This window comes from Symphalangus syndactylus, chromosome 12, assembly GCF_028878055.3.
Source record: "Symphalangus syndactylus isolate Jambi chromosome 12, NHGRI_mSymSyn1-v2.1_pri, whole genome shotgun sequence".
NCBI classification, from domain to species: domain Eukaryota; kingdom Metazoa; phylum Chordata; class Mammalia; order Primates; family Hylobatidae; genus Symphalangus; species Symphalangus syndactylus.
The window spans coordinates 141,283,264-141,305,743 of record NC_072441.2 but is presented as its reverse complement, the minus strand read 5'-3'; the positions used below and the strand labels follow the sequence as shown (position 1 = coordinate 141,305,743).

Below are 22,480 nucleotides of genomic sequence, written 5' to 3'. Positions count from 1 at the left end.
ACAACTAGTAGTTGGTGGAGTTGGGAATCAAACACAGGCTTCAGAGCCAGATGTGCTCTTATTTATTGAGGAGTTGCTTTGGAAATTGCTTTGGGATGACTAATTACTGACTTGCTTTACTATGAGTTGCTGGGCATAAATATTAAAAAATATCAGTTCCTACCATTTGGGAGTCTTACAGTTTTGAGAATTACTATTCATTAGGGTTTATTTTTATTTTTATTTATTTATTTTTGAGACGGAGTTTTGCTTTTGTTGCCCAGGCTGGAGTGCAGTGGCGCGATCTTGGCTCACTGCAACCTCCGCTTCCCGGGTTGAAGCAATTCTCCTGCCTCAGCTGCCCAAGCAACTGGAATTACAGGCGTGTGCCACCACGCCCCGCTAATTGTGTGCTTTTAGTAGAGACAGGGTTTCACCATGGTGGTCAGGCTGGCCTGAAACTCCTGACCTCAAGTGATCCACCTGCCTTGGCCTCCCAAAGTATATGTTTACAGGCATGAGCCACTGTGCCTGGCCAAGGTTTATTCTTATTGGCCATCTGCACTAAATGCATTTGTTAGGCAAATGATGAAGAAAAGGGGTTGATAACCTTTCCAAAGGGTCAGATACTTTAGGCTTTGCTGGCCGAGAGGCAAAGTTGAGGCTACTGTGTGGGTACTTACATGACAAGAGAGAAAACAAATTTGCACAAAGTTTTTATTTCAAAATACAATAATCAGGCTAGGCACAGTGCCTCACACCTGCAATCCCAGCACTTTGGGAGGCTGAGGCAGGCAGATCACCTGAGGTCAGTTCAAGACCAGCCTGGCCAACATGACGAAACCCCGTCTCTACTAAAAATACAAAAAAATTAGCCAGGCGTGGTGGCGCAAGCTTGTAATCCCAGCTACTTGGGAGGCTGAGGCACGAGAATCTCTTGAACCCAGAGGACAGGGGTTGCACTGAGCCAAGAACGCGCCACTGCACGCCAGCCTGAGTGACGGAGTAAGACTCTGTCTCAAGAAAATATATAGATATGCATATATATATCTATAAATGTAAATAATGAGTATAACTTTTGTAGTAACAGGTCTATAAGAATGGAATTCTGCTTTCGGGGAGTACAATTTCACTTAATTGGGGCTCCAAGTTAGCATTGCCTTTCAAAATTGATGGCAAATATTTATTTGTTAATGCTGATCTGTTGTGAAATTTTATGTGTGTCATCTCTGAAAATGTCTTCACACAGATGGGTACTGCCAAATACTTACATTAATCCCTGAGCATGTGGTTTTAATTGAGCAGATTTATCTTTTGGAAGGCACAGAATTGTGTTAGATTCTTGATATTTGTCTTTTAGCATACCATAACATTGCAGATAAATCGCTTCCAATTGAGGATTAGATGGAAGCTCCTTAGCTGCACTGTTAGACAGTTTTTGAAATATGGAGATTTACGTTACACATGCATTAAGGTTGGAAATATGCTGGAACTGTAGTTTGAGCTCAGAAGATCTGCTTCAGATTTGTGTGGGGATGGAGATATCATTTCTTGTTCAACTTTTGACGGTATGAGAAGTGAATAAAGTAATTTGACATTTCTTAAAATTGAAACATTTATTGTCATTAGTATTATTTTATCACAGTATGTGTTTCCCATAGAAGTGCTATTTTGACTTCTAATTTTATTTTATTTCTTTGAGACAAAGTCTCCCTCTGTCAGCTAGTCTGGAGTGCAGTGATGAGATCATAGCTCACTGCAACTTCAAGCTCCTGGGCTTAGGTGAGCCTCTTGTCCCAGCCTCCTGAATAGCTGGGACCACAGGCATACACCATTGAGTTAGTCTAATTTTTTTTTTTTTTTTTTTGGTTTTTGTAGAGACAGATCTTGCTGTGTTCACTAGGCAGGTCTCAAACTTCTGACCTCAGGCTGTCCTCCTACCTTGGCCTCCCAAAGTGTTGGGATTACAGATGTGAGCTACTGTGCCAGGTCCTTGTAATTTTAAATTGAATTCGTTAAGAAACATCAAGTCTGCAGCAAAAGCTAACTTCCAAAGCTGTTTGGTATCCGCCAACAGTAATAGTGGTTAAGGGTGGTTCTTGTTGAAAAATTTCATACTCAGCCCTGAGCTTTTCAAGAAACATAAAATTTTTCTGCTTCTAACTCATCGAACTGCCATGTGGTAGGGCAAGTCAGGATATTCACCTTCTTTTTCTCAGCACTGTACTCCAGCCTAGGTGACGGAGACCATGTCTCAAGAAAAAAAGTCTGCAGAGAAACTGCTGATAAATAACCTTACATTTTCACAACATTTGCCAATTTTTCCAACTAAGTCCTTTTCTTCTCCACACATATTTTTACCATCATTTGCTTTCCTGTAAGTTGGGAATATTGTGATGAGTGCTTAATTTGGTAATACCAATGTATGTTGTATTCTTGGCATATCTGTGGTGTCATTTCATAATAAACACAATGATTTGCCATCAAATTCAATAACAAAATGATTTACACTTCACACTGTGCCTTAAAAGGGTAACATCAACATCTGCTTTTCTTGTTTTAATATGATGGATATGCACTGGTAATTAAAAATAATAATAAAATGTGATACTGCCTATGCATGGTATGTGAAATGCTGTTGAGTTATAACTGTGTCACTGCAGTTTGTAGCAGAGCAAAGCAGTGAGACCACTGAAGGCAGTCCCTGTTGCAGCTACTCAGATCTCGTCTTAGTGTGCAAGTAGCCATATGTAAATGAATGTGACTGTTCCTATGAAGTATAATTTTTACCTATAATGAAGTATGCTTTTGATAAAAAAAATTTTTAAAACAGAAACCATTCTTAGCTCATGGATGGTACAAAACCAGACAATGGGCTAGATATTTGGTCTGTGTGCCATAGTTGCCATCCCCTATTACAGAAGGCTCTGTATACATGACTTATTTGGAAGTGATCTGTTTTCTCTCCAAACCCATTTATAGTAATTTACCAGTCTTGGATCAATCTTGGTTTCCACTGATACCATGAAAACTACTTGGAGCAGACATTCCACAGTTTTCTGTGGCAAAAACTAAAGGTTTATTTGCTCAGCTGTCATCTTATTCTCAGTATTTTTTTTTTTTTCCAGTGGGCAATGGCTGAGATTACATTTTGTTATTCATTAGATACTTTGGGTTAACTTGACACTGTCTTCTTTTTTTTACTTTTAATTGCTATCATCATGCTTTTGAAACAAGAACACATTAGTCCTCAAGTATTTATTACATAAGCTTGTTACACCTGGTGGTTTAAAGGACTGTGTTTGACCTCAGGTTCACAAGAGTGGGCAAAGTGTTTCCTTATGTCCTGTAGTTCTCAATAAAAGATTGCCAGGGGCCAGGTACTGTGGCTCACACTGTAATCCCAGCACTTTGGGAGGCTGAGGCTGGCGGATCATTTGAGGGCAGGTGTTCGAGACCAGCCTGGGCAACATAGTGAGACCTTGTCTCTAATTAAAAAAAAGAATGCCAGGCTGGGCGCGGTGGCTCATGCCTGTAATCCCAGCACTTTGAGAGGCTGAGGTGGGCGGATCATTTGAGGTCAGGAGCTCGAGACCAGCCTGGGTAACATGGTGAAACCCTGTCTCTACTAAAAATACAAAAAAAAATAGCTAGGTGTGGTTGTGCATGCCTGTAATCCCAGCTACTAGGGAGGCTGAGGCAGGAGAATTGCTTGATCCGAGGAGATGGAGGTTGCAGTGAGCCGAGATTGCACCACTGCACTCCAGCCTGGGCGAGGGAGTGAGACTCCTGTCTCAAAAAAAAAAAAAAAAAAGAAAGATTGCCAGGGGTACTTGAGGTGAGATAAGGAAAAAAAAATTCAGTCTTGTTTACCATAGGAGATATAAATGGTATGATCCTAGAATGTTAGCGTTTACCCTTTGTTTGGATTTGGAAACTATATCGTTTAAGGTCTACAATGTGTGGAACATGGGAGCGTTCTGAGTGACACTCTGGTGTAAGGCATTGTTGTCCTTTATCTGGATCATTATTATTATTTTATTCTTTTTTGAGACAAGGTCTTGCTCTGTCACCTAGGCTGGAGTGCAGTAGTGTGAACATGGCTCATTGCAGCCTCTGTCTCTTGGGCCCAAGCAGTTCTCTTGCCTCAGCCTCCCATAATGTTGGGATTATAGGTGTGAGCCACCACACCCGGCCTGCCTGGATTATTATTATTTTTTTTTTTTTTTGAGGTGGAGTCTCGCTCTGTCACCCAGGCTGGAGTGCAGTGGCGCAATCTTGGCTCACTGCAACCTCCGCCTCCCGGGTTCATGCCATTCTCCTGCCTCAGCCTCCTGAGTAGCTGGGACTGCAGGTGCCCGCCACCACGCCCGGCTAATTTTTTGTATTTTTAGTAGAGATGGGGTTTCACGGTGTTAGCCAGGATGGTCTCTATCTCCTGATCTCGTGATCCGCCCGCCTTGGCCTTCCAAAGTGCTGGGATTACAGGCATGAGCCACTGTGCCCGGCCCTGCCTGGATTATTTTGGGCATTATCTACTAATTTCTTCTATTCGGCCCATTAAAATCTGTTCTCCACTCAGCAGCGAGCATGTCATTGCAGTTTGTGGTATTTTGAAACATAATTATGCTCCTATTTTATGCTCTAAACACTCAGTGGCTACCTTCATTACCCAGGGGAAAACCAAAGTTCTTACGGTGATTGCAAGGCCCTGTCCATTCAGCCATGTTTCTGACCTGATCTGCCAACAGCTCATTGGTAACTTTTTGCATTGCAGACATTCTTTTTTTTTGAGACAAGAGTTTCGCTATTGTTACCCAGGCTGGAGTGCAGTGGTGCGATCTCAGCTCACCACAACCTCTGCCTCCCAGGTTCAAGTGATTCTGCTGCTGCAGCCTCCCAAGTGGCTGGGATTACAGGCACCAGCCACCTCGCCCGGCTAATTTTTTGTGTTTTTAGTAAAGACAGGGTTTCTCCACGTTGGTCAGGCTGGTCTTGAACTCCTGACCTCAGGTGATCTGCCCGCCTCGGCCTTCCAAAGTGGTGGGATTATAGGTGTGAGCCACCGCACTCGGCCAACATTGCAGACATTCTTATTTTTGCCTCTTCCTCGGTCAAGCATGTTTCCTCCCCAGGGTCTTTGCATTTGCTGTTTCCTCAGATAAGGCCCAGCATACTCTTTTTCTTCCGTCTCCGCTCAGCTGTCTCATTAGAGAGGCCTTCCCTTAATGCATGATATAAAATTGTGTAACTTTTACTCCTCCATGTGCCCCCATCTGCTCCCTAGAATGTCAGTTCCAGGCATGAAGGGACTTTTAAATTATTGAACCTCCAGTGTCTAGAATAGTGCCTGGCATGTAGTCAGTACTTAATAAATTATTTGTTGAATAAGTGGACAATTAGTAATGTGTAGAAGGGAAGAGGGTCTATTGTGGAGTCTCCTTGCTAATACACTGCTGTTTGGCCAAAGGAGGTTCAGGAGATAGAAGCTGACAAGTATGCCTGTGGCTGGCCAGATGACATGCAAGACAGGCTAGGCAGGAGGCGGGCAACTGTGGTGGCAGGGGTGACTCAGGGTTTCAGGGGTCTCTTCGCTGTCACAGAGTAACTAAAGGCCAGAGCCTCAGATTTGCTTCTTCACTCATCGCTACAATGGGGAATTGAAGACTTGCTGGAATGATAAAATTCTTGCCAATATCCAAGAAGAGGTTAATTAATAGGAAGGAAATATGATGGGGTAATAAAATGGGAGATTTATGTGTGTGTACTTTTGCTATCTGGTGAGAATTAGAGGGAAAGATGGATGTATTGGAATAAATTGTGGGTTTTTTTTGTTTTGAGACAGAGTCTCGCTCTGTCACCCATGCTGGAGTGCAATGGCACGATCTCGGCACACTGCAACCTCTGCTTCCCGAGTTCAAGGGATTCTCCTGCCTCAGCCTCCCGAGTAGCTGGGATTACAGTCATGTGCCACCACGCGCGGCTGATTTTTGTATTTTTAGTAGAGATATGGTTTCACCATGTTGTCCAGGCTGGTCTCGAACTCTGGACCTCGTGATCCACCCGCCTCGGCCTCCCAAAGTGCTGGGATTATAGGCGTGAGCCACTGCCCCGTAATATGAATAACAACAGAGCTTTGATAAGCCAGGAGTGAGGACATCTAATTACTTACATGAGCTTGCTGGTCTTGGAACTTGGTTTTCCTGTTTGTATTGGAAAATGCTGGACACAGCTTTGATGTATGACCATGTTCATAGATCTGGGAATAGACAACTGGAGCAGAAGGAATTTTTGTGCTTTTATGGGTGGGTACGGGGAGTTATTTGACCTTGAAATGCGTTTGTTAAATTCATTTTAGTATACCTCTGTTCATTGCTTTCTTGTTTTAAACATCTGTTTTTTGTCAGGTTAACCAGGTTGAGTTTTGTGGAGCTTGTGAATTAGCCTTGCATAATGAAAACCTTGGCACCTGAAATATTGCCAGTGAAAGTATCAGGTTACAGTAAGGAAGGCTTTTGCTTTCCATACTGTAGGAGGTTAGATTAATGGAAAACCTGTCAGACAGAGGCAGACCATCTCATACTTTGAGAGAAAAGCTTGGGTGCTTTTGGAGTAAGGCTGAGGGCTAAAGTAGGGTTTGTGTTTATAGATTTCGAGCATCAGTAACAGAATCTGCATTTGGGTAGCCATTTTATCACTACTTATTTTCTCTCATTTCAGAAGTGTATCCTGACTTGTAAAGTGAAGAAGCCAGTGGTGCTGCGGGTGTTCTTTTGGGGTAGTGTCTGGGATCCAGTACAAGTTGAATCATTGTTCAAATAAGGTAAAAGCATAGTGGTAAAAGAAACTAATAACTTCACTAATTTGTAAAACCAGTCTTATGTTAAGAATTGATTATTTCGAGACCAGCCTGTGCAACATGGTGAGATCCTGTCTCTACAAAAAATAAAAAAATTTAACCAGGCCTGGTGGTACACACCTGTGGTCCCAGCTACTTGTGAGGCTGAGGCAGGAGGATAGCTTGAGCTCAGTAGTTGGAGACTGCAGTGAACCATGTTCATGCCACTGCACTCCAGCCTGGGTGACAGCAAGACCCTGTCTCAAAAGAAAAGAAAAAGAATTGATTATCCAGACGATTCGTTAATGGAAGTTCTGGGTTCTTATGAAACAGTATTTGTTTGGAAAAGGTTGTCTGTAAACTTGACATCTGTAATCATTGTTAATATTTTGGGAAGCAGTCCCTTTTCATGCTTATATTACTTGGATGTATACGTGTTTTAATTAAAATTGGGGGCTGGGCGTGGTGGCTCCCGCCTGTAATCCCAGCACTTTGGGAGGCCAAGGCAGGCGGATCATGAGGTCAGGAGATCGAGACCATCCTGGCTAACACGGTGAAACCCCATCTCTACTAAAAATACAAAAAAATTAGCCAGGCGTGGTGGCAGGCGCCTGTAGTCCCAGCTACTCGGGAGGCTGAGGCAGGAGAATGGCATGAACCCGGGAGGTGGAGCTTGCAGTGAGCTGAGATCACGCCATTGCACTCCAGGCTGGGCGATAGAGCGAGACTCCATCTCAAAAAAAGTAAAAAATAAAATAAAAAATTAGAGCCATTTCTGTAAGCAGTTCATATGCTATTCCAGAAGGAAATCCCAGAGAGAAGAGCTACACTGATCGCATGTATCTGGACTAAGTTCTGGTTGAGTATGTGGATCTACCTGAGGTGGAGTCGGCGTCTCTAGATAGCTTCGAGTAGTATTTTAAATAATTTTAGGTGGAAGCAACAGGTCGGGTTCTCCTTGATTTCTTTTGTAAACTTAGATGATTAGTATGATCCAAAATGATAGTAGATCTTTAAATCATTTTTGGTCTCTTATGTAGAGTTGTGTTTGTATTTAAGACATCTCCGCCTGCTCCCCCAAACTCATGTGGAGAGTTACTGCAACAGGAAAGGCTTAGTGGGTAGAGACTAGAAATGGCAAAAGTAAATGACAAATCTAAAAGTGACTGGACAGTACTAGATTGGGTTCTCAATTTGAAAAGATATAATCATCATTGTTCTCAAGGACAGTGCTGCTCAAAAGAAGAATGTGAGCCACATGTCATTTAATATTTTTTAGTAGTCACATTTAAAAAAACAGGTGAAATAAATTTGAACGATATGTTTTATATAGTTCAATATATCAATACATTCTCATTTCAACATATAACTGATATAAAGAATAGTGAGATATTTTACTTTCCGTTTATATCAAGCCTTAGAAATCCCATGTTTATTTTATACCTGTAGCTCATCCCAGTTCAGATCAACCACATTTCACGTGCTGAGTCTACATATGTATTGGATGGTACAGTTCTAAGAGTTCATACTTCTGAAGGAACAGATAAACTAGTATGATTAAGTTATTGAATAATGGCCTGCCATATTCCAAACATAATACAAAACAGTGATATAGTAATATAAAATAAAAAATAAATCTAACACACGTTTTTTTCCTCCTCTAAAATTCCATGTGATCATCTTTGGGAAGATGATTTGATCTTAAAAAGACCATTGTCTGTAAAAGCTGTCAAACAGCTTATTTCTCCTATATAGTTCTATCCTGGCTTTATGTAGAACTCTTTGTAAACAGTGGATGTCTGTATATCAGTATGGGGGTGATCTGCAAAGAATGTCCATGGCCCACTGGCTCTGAATCCCATTCTCAGTTTCTTCAGTTAGAATCTTGATGGATGGACATTTTTTTAAAGTTCTGTAGGTGATTACAGTACTTATCAGTGTTTAGCCCAAGGCTTTAATAGTAATACTTCTATTTTATTTTATTTATTATTATTATTATTATTATTTTTGAGGTGGAGTCTTGCTGTGTCTCCCAGGCTGGAGTGCAGTGGCGCAATCTCGGCCCACTGCAAGCTCCACCTCCCGGGTTCACGCCATTCTCCTGCCTTAGCCTCCCAAGTAGCTGGGACCACAGGTGCCTGCCACCAGGGCCGGCTAATTTTTTATTTTTATTTTTTTTTTTGTATTTTCAGTAGGGATGGGGTTTCACTGTGTTAGCCAGGATGGTCTCTATCTGCTGACCTTGTGATCCGCCCACCTCGGCCTCCCAAAGTGTTGGGATTACAGGCGTGAGCCACTGCGCCTGGCCTATTTTATTTACTTTTTTGGAGGCTCCATCACCGAGGCTGGAGTGCAGTGACTTGATCACGGCTCACTGCAACCTTGACCTCCCAGGCGCAGGTGATCCTCCTGCTTCGGCCTCCTGAGTAGCTGAGACCATAGGCACAAGCCACCATGCCCAGTTAATTTTTGTATTTCTTGTAGAGATGAGGTCTTACTATGTTGCCCAGGCTGGTCTCAAACTCCTGGGCTCAAGTGATCCACCCGCCTTGGCCTCTCAAAGTGCTAGGATTTCAGGGGTGAGCTACTGCACCTGGACAATAATTCCATTTTTAAAAATAGTTAAGTGTCATGATTGGCTGCTTAATTTAGCTTAGAAAAGATTTGTCATAATGAGAGCTGGAAGGAAACTGCAGATTGCTAGTTATTATAGATTATAGTGTCTTTATTAAGTTAGGAAAGCTGAGAATTTCTTTTAAGAATTGAGAAGAAAATATTCCCCAATGGTAACATATTCATTTAAAATGGGGACTAGAATTACTATTACCGTCCCTGAGAGACATAGGAGAGGAGCCTCTGGGGTGAATTGGAAGATTTTTTTAAGCCGCCAGCTGTACTGTTCGTTTTGTTTCCCCAGTGATTAATTGCATAGATGATCCTGAGCTTAATAGACACCCATTGACTGAATTCTCAGACGAGTATCTCAAGTTGCTTACACTGGGGATGTTGTGATGAAAAAGTTCTAAATGAACTTTTAGCTTGCTGTTGATTTTCCCTGCTAACATCCAGCGTCGAAGAGATTTGTCTTCCAAAGGTCAATGTGACCTTTTGACTTAGGTCTTTCTTGATAATATGACCTTTCCTTCTAGCACACCTCTTCAGTGTGACACATGCTAATTTAGCCAGTAAAGATATAAAATGCTTTATTGCTGTGTAGGAAGATACCTGATCACTTCTTACTTGTAGGCAGATTTGGTTTTTTTGTTTGTTTGTTTGTTTTTTTGAGACGAAGTCTTGCTCTGTCGCCCAGGCTGGAGTGCAGTGGTGCAATCTCAGCTCACTGCAAGCTCTGCCTCCCGAGTTCACGCCATTCTCCTTGTAGGCAGGTTTTAATAAATAGCAAGAAAATAGAATCAGTTATGAAATCTGTTTACTCCCAGGGAAGTTCCTAAATATCTCCCTCCAACCACTCTGGTTCTGTGGCTAAACATAGTTTAAGGTGTTTACTCACTTGTGTGTCAGGCAGTTTGTATGTACTTCCTTAATTCTCATGGCAGTCCTGTAAGGTGTAGGTCACATTTGGAAGATGGAGAGAGTTAAGTATTTTGTCCAGGAATGGGTGGCACAGCCAAGATTGAACCCAGTTCGTTTTTGCTACCAAAGCCTCTACTTACTGCCGAACTGGCCCAGTATTACAAAGTGACTTTTCCATTTAGGACTGGGCATTTTAGATTGATAATTTGCTTTAGTGTATTTCCTCACCTAACACCCACCTTAGTGCTCCTCTTGAAGTAACACTGTATGATGGACATATGGACAGCCCAGAATGGAACGTGGATTCTCGTCTCAGTTGCTTACTGTGTGTTGAGATTATGCACAGATTTGCTAGTTATCTATCTCTTTTGGTCTTAACTGTGAATTATGGGTAACATTACCCTTATCTTCTTTTTTTAAATATCTATTTGAGAGTAATTGAAGATTTATTGAAAACTGTGAAGATATACAGAGTTTATATTTGCTAGGGCTGCTGTAATAAAGTACCACAAATGGAGGCTTCAACAACAGCAGTTTTATTGTCTCACAGCTCTGGAGGCTAGAAATTCAAAATCAAGGTGTCGGCAGGATTGGTTCTTCTAGAGAGCTGTGACAGAAGGATCTGTCCCAGGCCCCTCTCCTTGGCTTCCCTGTGTCTCTGCATATCAAGTTCCAAATTTCCCCTTTTTATAAGCATCATATACCTCAGTAAAGACCCTTGACTCCAAATGAGATTACATTCTGAGGTACTAGGGGTTAGGACTTCCCATATATGATTTGGATGGGTAGATGGGTCACAACTGGACCCGTAACAGTTCCTATGTACCCCATGCCCAGTTTCCACTGTAAATAACATCTTACATTAGTATGGTACATTTGTCACAATTAATGAACCAGTATGAAACCTTATCATTAACTAAAGTATCATCCTTGTTATGAGCACGTAAGAAAACTTTAGTTCAAAGAGAAGCAACGTGGAAAAGATCTTACTAGTGATCTTTTTGACTTTACTCTGGTACCTTTTTACACTGTTAACCAATACAAACAAAAACCTCCAAAGTCACAGTATGAGCCTGAAAAGATTAAAAAATAATTTTCTACTTACAGTTAGGTACAAGACAGGAAACTTTTTTTTTTTTTTTTGCTGCATCTAGTGCACATTGCTTGCATGGCACAGTAAGTGTTCGGTAAATCTTGATAAGACGGACAGAAGAACGCTCTTGGTACTTGTTGGGCCATATTTTTGAAGCATAAACTCCAGTCTTACCAAATAACTGTAAAGTATAGCAATTGTGAAATCTGCTTTAATGAGAAAGCAAAAATTATTTATTTTTTAAATTTTAAGTTCTAGGATACATGTGCAGAAAGTGCAGGTTTGTTACGTAGGTATACACGTGCCATGGTGGTTTGCTGTACATATCAACCCGTCATCTTGGTATTAAGCCCCGCATGCATTAGCTATTTGTCCTAATCTAATGCTCTCCCTCCCCTTGCTCCCCACCCCCTAAAAATTATTTTTAAAATTGTGAAATGGTCCAGATGTGGTGGCTCACACCTGTAATCCCAACACTTTGGGAGGCTGAGGCAGGCGGATCATTTGAGGTCAGGAGTTTGAGACCAGCTTGGCCAACATGGTGAGACCCCGTCTCTACTAAAAATACAAAGATTAGCCAGGCATGGTGACGCGCCTGTAATCCCAGCTACTCGGGAGGCTGAGGTAGGGGAATTGCTTGAACCTGGGAGACCAAGGTTGCAGTGAGCTGAGATTGCACCACCGCACTCTAGCCTGGGGTACAGAGTAAGACTCCTTCTCAAAAAAAGAAAAAAAAAAAAAAAAAAAACCAAGCATGGTGGTGTACCTGTAGTCCCAGCTACTCAGGAGGCTGAGGTGGGAGGATTGCTTGAGCCCAAGATGCAGAGGTTGCAGTCACCTCTGCAGTAAGATTGAGCTACTGCACTCCAGCCTGGGCAACAGAGCCAGACTCTGTCTCAGAAATGACAAACAACAACAACAAAGAAGAAGAAAAATTCCAGTTCCTGTGTGGAAATCATCCTTGAGATAAGCAGTGCCCCTCTGCCTGCTGTATTTTGGAACCCATGGAAAATACATTTCTCATTGAATTTTCTCCACCTCTCTAAGTTACTGAAAAGTAATGTAGTCCTGTTCCTTTAAAAAGTAAATGATGGAAGGAGTGGAATTTGCCATATGATATGAGCAGAAACTAATTCACTCGCTGAAAAGGGGGAAGGAAATATGATCTCTTGCTGGTTCTGATGGAAAGAAGCCAGCAGCACAGTGTCCCTCACCCCAGTAGGATTCTGTAGCCGAGCTCTGACTTGCTGTGGAACCTCTCATTTCCAAGTAAGGTTGGTACTACCTGAATTTGGATTGTCTCAGATGCAAGTGATAAGAAGGTAAGTGGCCAAGTCCCTGGACAGTTGATACCTATTTTCAGGCAGATTGGCTTGTTGTAAAAAAGGAGTAGATTATAATGAATATTTATTTATTTATTTATTTTTGAGATAGAGTTTTACTCTTGTTGGCCAGGCTGGAGCGCAGTGGCGCGATCTCAGCTCACTGCAGCCTCACGTCCTGGGTTCAAGCAATTCTCCTGCCTCAGCCTCCCGAGTAGCTGGGATTACATTCGCATGCCACCACGCCTGGCTAAATTTTTTTGTGTTTTTAGTAGAGACGGGGGTTTCATCATATTGGTCAGGCTGGTCTTGAACTCCTGACCTCAGGTGATCCACCCGCCTCGGCCTCCCAAAGTGCTGGGATTACAGGCGTGAGCCACTGCGCCCTGCCTATAATAAGAATCTTAAATAATTTCTTCTGCAGTTAATTTCAGAGTCACAGTGTATGTGTATGTGTGGGTGGGGGTGATTCTCCTTTAAAAGCAAAGTTTCTTTACCACCTAATTCCATCTTTTAGGACATGGCTGAAGTAGTAAAAAAAAAAAAAGGAATGTCCCACTCTATTCGTGTATAATTTTTAAGTTTTTTTGTCAGCAATACAGCTGTTCCAAAACATCATTTTACTGATGAAAAAATAGAGGTAAAAACACATGCCCCAAATAAGAGTCTGTGGTTTATTCAGTAGGAACCTTAGTTTTGGTAAATTTCTCTCATTTAGGGAGCCTGAACACTTGTTTGGCAGCGGTTATGTTTTTCAGCTTCTTACCTACAAGTGCAGCGAGATCAGTTCCACCCAATTCCAGGGGTATTGATACTTTGTGGGGAGAAGAAAGAGGGAAGAAAGCAATTAGTAATAGTCAAACAGGAGGCCAGAGCAGCTTCTTTTGTTATTTGTTAACTGATACTAGGGCTTCAAAGGAGGTAAGTCAAGAAGAGGTAGGATGGGCTCCCTGCTGGATAGATGGGAGCCCATATTCCCCGCACCCACTCACAGAATACGGGGCATCTAGGGGCTTTCGGAGCTGTAATCCCAGCTACTCGGGAGGCTGAGGCAGGAGAATCACTTGAACCCAAGAGGTGAAGGTTGTAGTGAGCCGAGATCATGTGCCACTGTACTCCAGCCTGGGCAACAGTGCGAGACTCTGTCTCAAAAAAAAAAAAAAAAAAAAAAAAAAAGAATTACCCTTTTTCTTGCATTAAAGGTGACAGAAAAAAGGTCAGCATCATTTTTTTTTTTCTGTGCAGTTTAGTATGAATTTTCTGAGAAACAGATGACTCAGTGTGCTTTTTTATCATCCAAAGAAATACTAGACTAGAAAAGGAAGAACAGAGATTGACATTTTGGACATTTTGGAGGGCTTGGAATTGAACCTCCATGGATAAGAGCTGGTCCAGTATTTGTTACACTGGCAGTGTTGTGCCAGGCTTGCCATTCCTTAATTGCTATACTTTAAAGTACTTCAGAGGTTATTTTTGGGGAAACTGTTTTGTTTTTAAGGATAGACCCGTCTTGCTGTGTCCCCCAGGCTGGAGTGCAACGACACAGTGGTAGCTCACTGCAGCCTTGAACTCCTGGGCTCAAGCGATACTCCCGTCTCAGCTTCCATAGTACGTGGGACCATAGACACAAACCACTGTGCCCAGGAGAGAAACTTCTTAATGGCTACTTAGAAAAGTAATCCATGTGTCCAACATGAGTTTTTTTATTTTTTTATTTTTTGAGTTGGAGTCTCGCTCTATCTGTCACCCAGGCTGGAGTGCAGTGGCGCATTCTCAGCTCATTGCAAGCTCCACCTCCCAGGTTCAAGCGATTCTCCTGCCTCAGCCTCCCAAGTAGCTGGGACTACAGGTGCCCGCCACCACGCCCAGCTAATTTTTCTATTTTTAGTAGAGATGGGGTTTCACCATGTTGGCCAGGCTGGTCTCAAGCTCCTGGCCTCAGGTGATGCACCTGCCTCGGCCTCTGAAAGTGCTGGGATTACAGGTATGAGCCACTGCGCCCAGCTAGTTAGTTTTTTAATCTGGAGAAAACAATACACAGAATTGGGTGTTTTGTCTTGGCAGTTATCTTGACAAGAGCTAAGGACAAAGTATTGTTTTTCCTGAGGGCATGGACTTTACTGGCATCCCTTAACCCTCCAGTTTCTGAACACACAGGAGTGTTTTTGCTGATTTTTGTTGTTGGTGGTGGTGAAATTTGCCAGGCTGGTTCCACTGGTTCCCCAGATGCCAAACAACCAGTTGAAGTGAGCTCATTTTTTTTACAGTGGATTTTTGGACACCATAGAGTTAGAAGCTGTAGCTTTTTGGGGTTGCTAATAAAAAAAAATAGTTTACTATGTATTTTCTTCCCTCTCGTATACTTTTCTCAGTGGTTATGAAGTATTCTCATGTCTAAAAACAAGTTGATGGAACAGCCTCCACTGGGAATGACATTTTGGACTACTTCATGTCCTGTAATGGGGGGAGAGTTCAAGGTTGTACTTTGGAGTTTACTTTAGATGTGTTTGAGTTGGAATCAGAATGTTATTTGCTGTAATTGATTCTCTTTTTAGATGTATTTGCAGAGCACACACGTGGAAAAGCATATAACTCAGGCTGTTGTGCAGTGGAACAGTCATTGCTCACTGCAGCCTGGACCTGGGCCCAAGCCATCCTCCTACCTCAGCCTCCCAAGTAGCTGGGACTACAGGAGCTCACCATCATGCCCAGCTAATTTATTATTTTTTTAAATCTTTTGTAGACAGGGTCTCACTGTGTTGCCCAGGCTGGTTGGAAATCCTGGGCTCAAGGAGTCCTACCCCCTCAACCTCCCAAAGTGCTGGGATTACAGGTGTGAGCCACTGTTCACGGCTGCATGTCTCTTTTTTTAAATAAAGAAAGTCTTTTTTAAGGAGGTTAAAATACAGGAAAGGAGCTGCAGAAACTGGCTTTATCTATCCACACTTGTTAGGATTTTGACCAAGAATACAGTCTGCCTGCAGAGTATTGATAATGTTTGAAGCTGGATGACGGAAACACTTGGGTTCCCTATACTGTTCTTCCTACTTTTGTGTATGTTTGAATCAATACTTCTATAATAAACAGGCTGGGCACATTGGCTCATGCCTGTAATCCCAGCACTTTGGAAGGCTGAGGAGGGAGGATTGCTTGAGCGCAGGAGTTTGAAACCAGCTTGGGCAACATGGCGAGACCCTGTCTCTACAAAAAATACGAAAAGTTAGCCAGCTGTAGTGGCACGGGCCGGTAGTCCCAGCTGCTCAGGAGGCTGAGGTGGGAGGATCGGTTCAGCCAGCCAGGGAGGTTGAGGCTGCAGTGAGCTATAATCGAGCCACTGCACTCCAGTCTGAAACAACAGAGTGAGACCCTGACACACACACATGCACGCCTGCTCGCGCAGCTATAAGACAGGCCCTTTTAAACTTCTTTAAAGTCATAAAAAGGCAAAGTAGCTTTACTGTGAGAAGATTTCCAAAATGGACATGGACTCTAAATAATTAAAAATACAGTTCTATTTATTTAGGTTATTTTTATTTATTTATTTATTTTGAGACGGAGTTTCGCTCTTGTTGCTCATGCTGGAGTGCAGTGGCACGATCTTGGCTCACTGCAACCTCTGCCTCCTAGGTTCAAGCGATTCTCCTGCCTCAGCCTCCTGAGTAGCTGGGATTACAGGCATGCGCCACCACGCCTAGCGAATTTTGTATTTTTAGTAGAGACGAGGTTTCTCCACATTGGTCAGGCTGGTCTCGAACTCCCAACCTCAGGTGATCCGCCTGCCTCGGCCTCCCAAAGTGCTGAGATTACAGGTGTGATCCACTGCGCCCAGCCAGGTTTTTTTTTTTTTTTTTTTTTTTTTTGAGATGGAGTCTCGCTCTGTCGCCCAGGCTGGAGTGCAGTGGCGCAATCTCGGCTCACTGCAAGCTCCACCTCCCGGGTTCACGCTATTCTCCTGCCTCAGCCTCTCCGAGTAGCTGGGACTACAGGCGCCCGCCACCACACCCGGCTAATTTTTTGTATTTTTAGTAGAGACGGGGTTTCACCGTGGTCTCGATCTCCTGACCTCGTGATCCGCCCGCCTTGGCCTCCCAAAGTGCTGGGATTACAAGCGTGAGCCACCGCGCCCGGCCAGGTTTTTTTAATATCAGAAAAAAGCAGGTAGATGTTTGATTTCATATTAAAAATAAAATAATGTATACAACTCATGGAATGTTAACTTTTTTTTTAGAATAATGGGGGAGAAATCTCTGCCTAAAAAAATTAAAGAAGCAAGTGCTCCTGCCCTTTCTTCCTGTCTCATATCCCTCCTTTTCCCGTTCCCTTCCTGTTAGCTTCTTTCTGCTCTGCAGAAATAACCACTGATAACAGTTTGCTGTATGTCCTTATATAGATATGTCTTATATGTACATCTGTAACTACAGATTTCATATTTTTAAAGTAAGTTCTACCAAATTCCACAGAATTCAGTATTTAAAGTTTTAAGAATTTCAGTACCAAGTTCCAGGATAATTTTGTTTTTATAACACAGGCAAACTTTTTTTCTCCCCACAAGATGGAGTCTCATTCTGTTGCCCAGGCTGGAGTGCAGCGGTGCGATCTCTGCTCACTGCAACCTCCGCCTCCTGGGTTCAAGCGATTCTCCTGCCTCAGCTTCCTGAGTAGCTGGGATTACAGGCGCACGCCAAGACACCTGGCTAATTTTTGTATTTTTAGTGGAGACGGGGTTTCACCATGTTGGTCAGGCTGGACTCGAACTCCTGACCTCGTGATCTGCCTACCTTGGCCTCCCAAAGTGCTGGGATTACAGGCATGAGCCACTGTGCCCAGGCTTTTTCTTGTCTTTTTTTTTTTTTTTTTTTTTTTTTTGAGATGGAGTCTCTCTCTGTCGCACAGGCTGGAGTGCAGTGCAGTCTCGGCTCACTGCAATCTCCACCTCCCGAGTTCAAGCAATTCTCCTGCCTCAGCCTCCTTAGTAGTTGGGATCACAGGCGCATACCACCACACCCGGCTAATTTTTGTATTTTTAGTGGAGAAGGGGTTTCTCCATGTTGGTCAGGCTGGTCTTGAACTCCCGACCTCAGGTGATCAGCCCGCCTCGGCTTCCCAAAATGCTGGGATTACAGGCGTGAGCCACTGCGCCCGGCCTAATTTTTGTATTTTTAATAGAGATGGGGTTTTACCGTGTTGGCCAGGCTGGTCTGGAACTCCTGACCTCAAGTAATTCACCCCCTTTGGCCTCCCAAAGTGCTGGGGTTACAGGCGTGAGCCACTGTGCCTGGCCCTGGATAATTTTTTTATTTTTTTGTAGAGACAGGGTCTTGCCATGTTGTCCAGGCTGGCCTTGAACTTCTGGACTGAAAAGCAAGCCTCCTTCCTTAGCCTCCGAAAGTGCTGGGATTACAGGTTTGAGTCACCACGCCCAGCCTGTATCTTTAAATGTTTTAAACAGTTAAATGACCATTCTCCCCAGAGGGACATCACCCCCACTTTTTAGGAGAGTACCCAATGCACGTGTGGATATTCTTTTCTGTAAATTTAAGACCTTAGAATTGGAATTAGTATTTACTGATTTGCCTTACTTAATAACTTGAGAGCCACTTAATAGCAGAGTACATGTCATGAAGGGGTCTCTGATTTGATTTCTTCAGGGATGGGGTGAAGTATGAAGCCTTGGCAGAGTGTTACTCTAGAGATATCACAGCTGCCCTCTATTCTGTTTCTGTGTCTTTTACTCAGGAGAGGATGATCTCCAGAGAAAAGAGTAAAATAGTAAACATGTTTCATATTTCACCTGAGCTCAGCTTTCCTCCCATAACTATCCAGAGGCATTCAGAACACAAGTCAGGCCCACCCCACTGCTTTGTCTAAAATGCTTTGTGGGTGGTGGTATTTGTTTCTCGGTATTTTTGTCTGTCTTATCTCTATCAGTTGATGGCTTGTTCACCAAGCATTTCCTCCTTCTTCCCTTTAGTGACTGTTGAAAGCATGGCTCTCTTGACTGGATGTTGGTGACAGTGAAGTTTTGTTCAAACGTGGCACTAGTAAATGAAGTGTGTCTCCCTAACGAGATCAGTTTGGTCTTATGTGCCTTTGAATAAGGTGTAGAAGGGATGAGAATCATCTCAATTTCTAGGTTAGCAGAGCTGTGATACATACATAATTTTATTCCTTGGCTGTATTGTTAATATTTGATAAACTGATTTTTAAAATTATTGTTCCTTCTTATGTGGTGAAGAGAATGGAGATTGAAAAGGAAGTGTGAAAGAGTGTTTATTCATTTAGCAAGTACAAAGTGTCCACTCTGTGGCTAAACGCAAAGCACTGAAGATGAAATGGAGAACAAATCAGATGTGGTCTCTGGTTGATTTTGTAGCCTCCTGGGTTTGGTATCCTGAATTGTTAAATTTATTTAGTTAACTCTTTTGTGTTACCTAACAGTCATCAAATGTAGCATTATCTAATCTGGAAAAGCATGCTGTCTTCTCAGCAGAGTAGAGACTTCGTCCTGAGGCCTGGTTGAGGGATAAGAAGCGCGGGCTCACATGGAGTCAGTTCTCAGGAACTTTTCCCATTCTTTTAAGAAAATCTCAGTAGACACATCTCAATAAAGTCCAGCACCTTCTCATTATAAAAATAGTCAACAGGCCGGGCGCGGTGGCTCACGCTTGTAATCCCAGCACTTTGGGAGGCCGAGGCGGGCGAATCACGAGGTCAGGAGATTGAGACCACGGTGAAACCCCGTCTCTACTAAAAATACAAAAAAAATTAGCCGGGCGTGGTGGCGGGCGCCTGTAGTCCCAGCTACTCGGAGAGGCTGAGGCAGGAGAATGGCGTGAACCCCGGAGGCGGAGCTTGCAGTGAGCCGAGATCGCGCCACTGCACTCCAGCCTGGGAGACAGAGCGAGACTCCGTCTCAAAAAAAAAAAAAAAAAGAAGTCAACAAAGTAGAAGGGAATTTCCTCAATACGATAAAGGGCATTTATGAAAAATTTATAGCTAACATCATGCTTAAAGGTGCAAGACTGAACGCTTTCTCCTTAAGATGAGGAACAAGACCAAGACAAGGCTGTCCACTCTCAACATTTTATTTACCATTGTGTACTAGATGTTCCAGCCAGGGCAATTAGGCAAGAAAATGAAACACGAGGCATCTAAATTAGTAAAGAAGTAAAATCATCTCTTTTTGCAGATGGTATAATCTTAAATAGAAAAACCTAAGGATTCTACTAAAAACCAATTAGAGCTAATAAATGAATTTAGCAAGGTTGCAGGTACGAGATCAATATACAAAAATGAGGCCAGGCATGGTGGCTCACACTTGTAATCCCAGCACTTTGGGAGGCCGAGGTGGCAGATCGTTTGAGGTCGGGAGTTTGAGACCAGCCTGGCCAACATGGCGAAACCCCATCTCTATTAAAAATACAAAAAAATTAGCTGGGCGTGGTGGCGCATGCCTATTATCCCAGCTACTGGGGAGGCTGAGGCAGGAGAATTGCTTGAACCCAGGAGGTGGAGGCTGCAGTGAGCCAAGATCACTCCACTGCACTCCAGCCTGAGCAACAGAGCAAGACTCCACCTCAAAAAAAAAAAAAAAAAAAAAAGTGTGTGTGTGTGTGTATATACACGCACACACAAAATGAGCTGTATTTCTGTACAGTAGCAATGAACAATAAAATGAAATTGTTAACAAGTGAAAATCGTAAGTAATTTCATTTGCAATAGCAACAAAATAATATGTTTAGGAATAAATTTAACAAAGGCCAGTGTAAAACTTATATTCAGAAAACTGTGAAACATTGTGGAAAGACATTTCATGTTCATGGATTTGGAAGACTTACTATTGTTAAGATGGCAATATTCTCCAAATTGATCTACAGATTCAGCACATACTCTGTCAAAATCCCAGATGGTCTTTTTGCAGAAATTGGCATGCTGATTTTAAAATTCATATGGACATGTACCTAGAATAGCCAAAACTATTTTGAAAAAGAGAAAAGTTGGAGGAGTCACATTTTTTGATTTAAAAATGTACTATAGCTACACTAATTAAGACTGTGGTATTGACATAAGGAGAGACAGACAGGTCAGTAGAGTAAAATTGAGAGTCCAGAAATGAATCCTTACATTTATGATTAATTGGACTTTTTTTTTTTTTGAGATGGAGTTTTGCTCTTGTCACCCAGGCTGGAGTGCAATGGCGTGATCTCGTCTCACTGCAACCTCCACCTCCCGGGTTCAAGTGATTCTCCTGCCTCAGACTCCTGAGTAGCTGGGATTACAGGCACGTGCCATCATGCCCAGCTGATTTTTGTATTTTTAGTAGAGACGGGGTTTCACCATGTTGGCCAGGCTGGTCTCAATTTCTTGACCTCGTGATCCACCCGCCTCGGCCTCCCAAAGTGCTGGGATTACAGGCATGAGCCACTGCGCCTGGCCAATTAATTGGTTTTTGACAGTGGTGCCAGGACAATTCAGTGGGGAAAGAATAGTCTTTTTTGGCCGGGCACGGTGGCTGACACCTGTAATCCCAGCACTTTGGGAGGCCGAGGCAGGCGGATCACGAGGTCAGGAGATCGAGACCATCCTGGCTAACACAGTGAAACCCTGTCTCTACTGAAAGTACAAAAAAATTAGCCGGGCATGGTGGTGGGCGCCTGTAATTCCAGCTACTTGGGAAGCTGAGGCAGGAGAATCACTTGAACCCTGGTGGCAGAGGTTGCAGTGAGCTGAAATCATGCCATTGTGCTCTAGCCTGAGCAGCAAGAGCGAAACTCTGTCTCAAAATAAATAAATAAATAAAAATAAAATAAAATAAATACATAAATAAAATAATTAGTTTCAATTCACATTAAAGAGGAAGCTCCGGGAATGGGAGTCGGGGGGCGTCACAGTATTGCAGCTCTTGAGTGCACTTGTCAATTCTAGTGAGCTTAATATGTGCAGAAGTGTTAAGTTTGGCTCTGTTTGTATTTATATGGCAGCTTTTCTTCATCTTAATGAAAATTAGCTTCTTAGTTTTCTAGTTTCTCATTGTTGAAATGAGTGTTTCCTTTTCCACTAACTTGTTGCCCTTTTTTATTCTTTTAAAGTCTGATAATATCCACCTGTTGTGTAAGTCTTCTAGATGGATTTTTATTTCTGACCCAAGTTAAAATAGAATGTTAGACAGTCTGTTACTAGGCAGACATAGATAGATATCCCTGAACTTGTGACAGAAATAAAGGTCTCCATTTGGCAAGAGTGAACCCAGAGAACCCCAAAATAATGCTTAAGACCAACCAAAAAAACAAAATGTATTTTTATTTTTAATATTCTCTTTGTAAATTGTTTGTTTACACCTCCCCCACTCCTGAACAACTTACTCCTTTATTCTGACTTCATATGGTGACACTACTGCCAAAAATAGCTCCAAATTGAAATATCTTTGACCTTGCTAGAGCTTGCAACAGTGTGATCTTTTTGGCAGGATTAAAACTGTGGGTTCTTGGCATCCTCATCTAGCGGTCTTTTACTCATCACCTTTTGTCTCTGACTTCCTATTAGTTTCTCAGTTTTCCTCTAAATTATGTCTCTAAGATTTTGGTTGTTTCCCCTGTAAGCTGGAGCTATAGCAGCTTCCCAGGCTTTTTTTGTCTTCCGGAAAGTTCTTGAAATTCAAGTATTTTATTTGGATATAACAAAAATAAATACTACCTTTCGGTTTATCTATATCTT

At 42.6% G+C, this 22,480-nt stretch overlaps 1 protein-coding gene across 4 annotated transcripts in view; it reads left to right on the top strand.

Annotated features, from left to right (window-relative positions):
* The window catches only part of THRAP3 (thyroid hormone receptor associated protein 3), a 73,755-nt gene that overhangs the window by 25,823 nt on the left and 25,452 nt on the right, over positions 1-22,480 (top strand). For 3 of the 4 annotated variants that reach the window (XM_055255742.2, XM_063627893.1, XM_055255743.2), the window contains one exon: positions 6,700-6,802. The exons of the other annotated variant lie outside the window; for it this stretch is intronic. The gene's annotated coding sequence lies outside the window, so the exon portion shown is untranslated. The remainder of the gene's footprint in view (positions 1-6,699; positions 6,803-22,480) is intronic. 4 annotated transcript variants of the gene reach the window in all.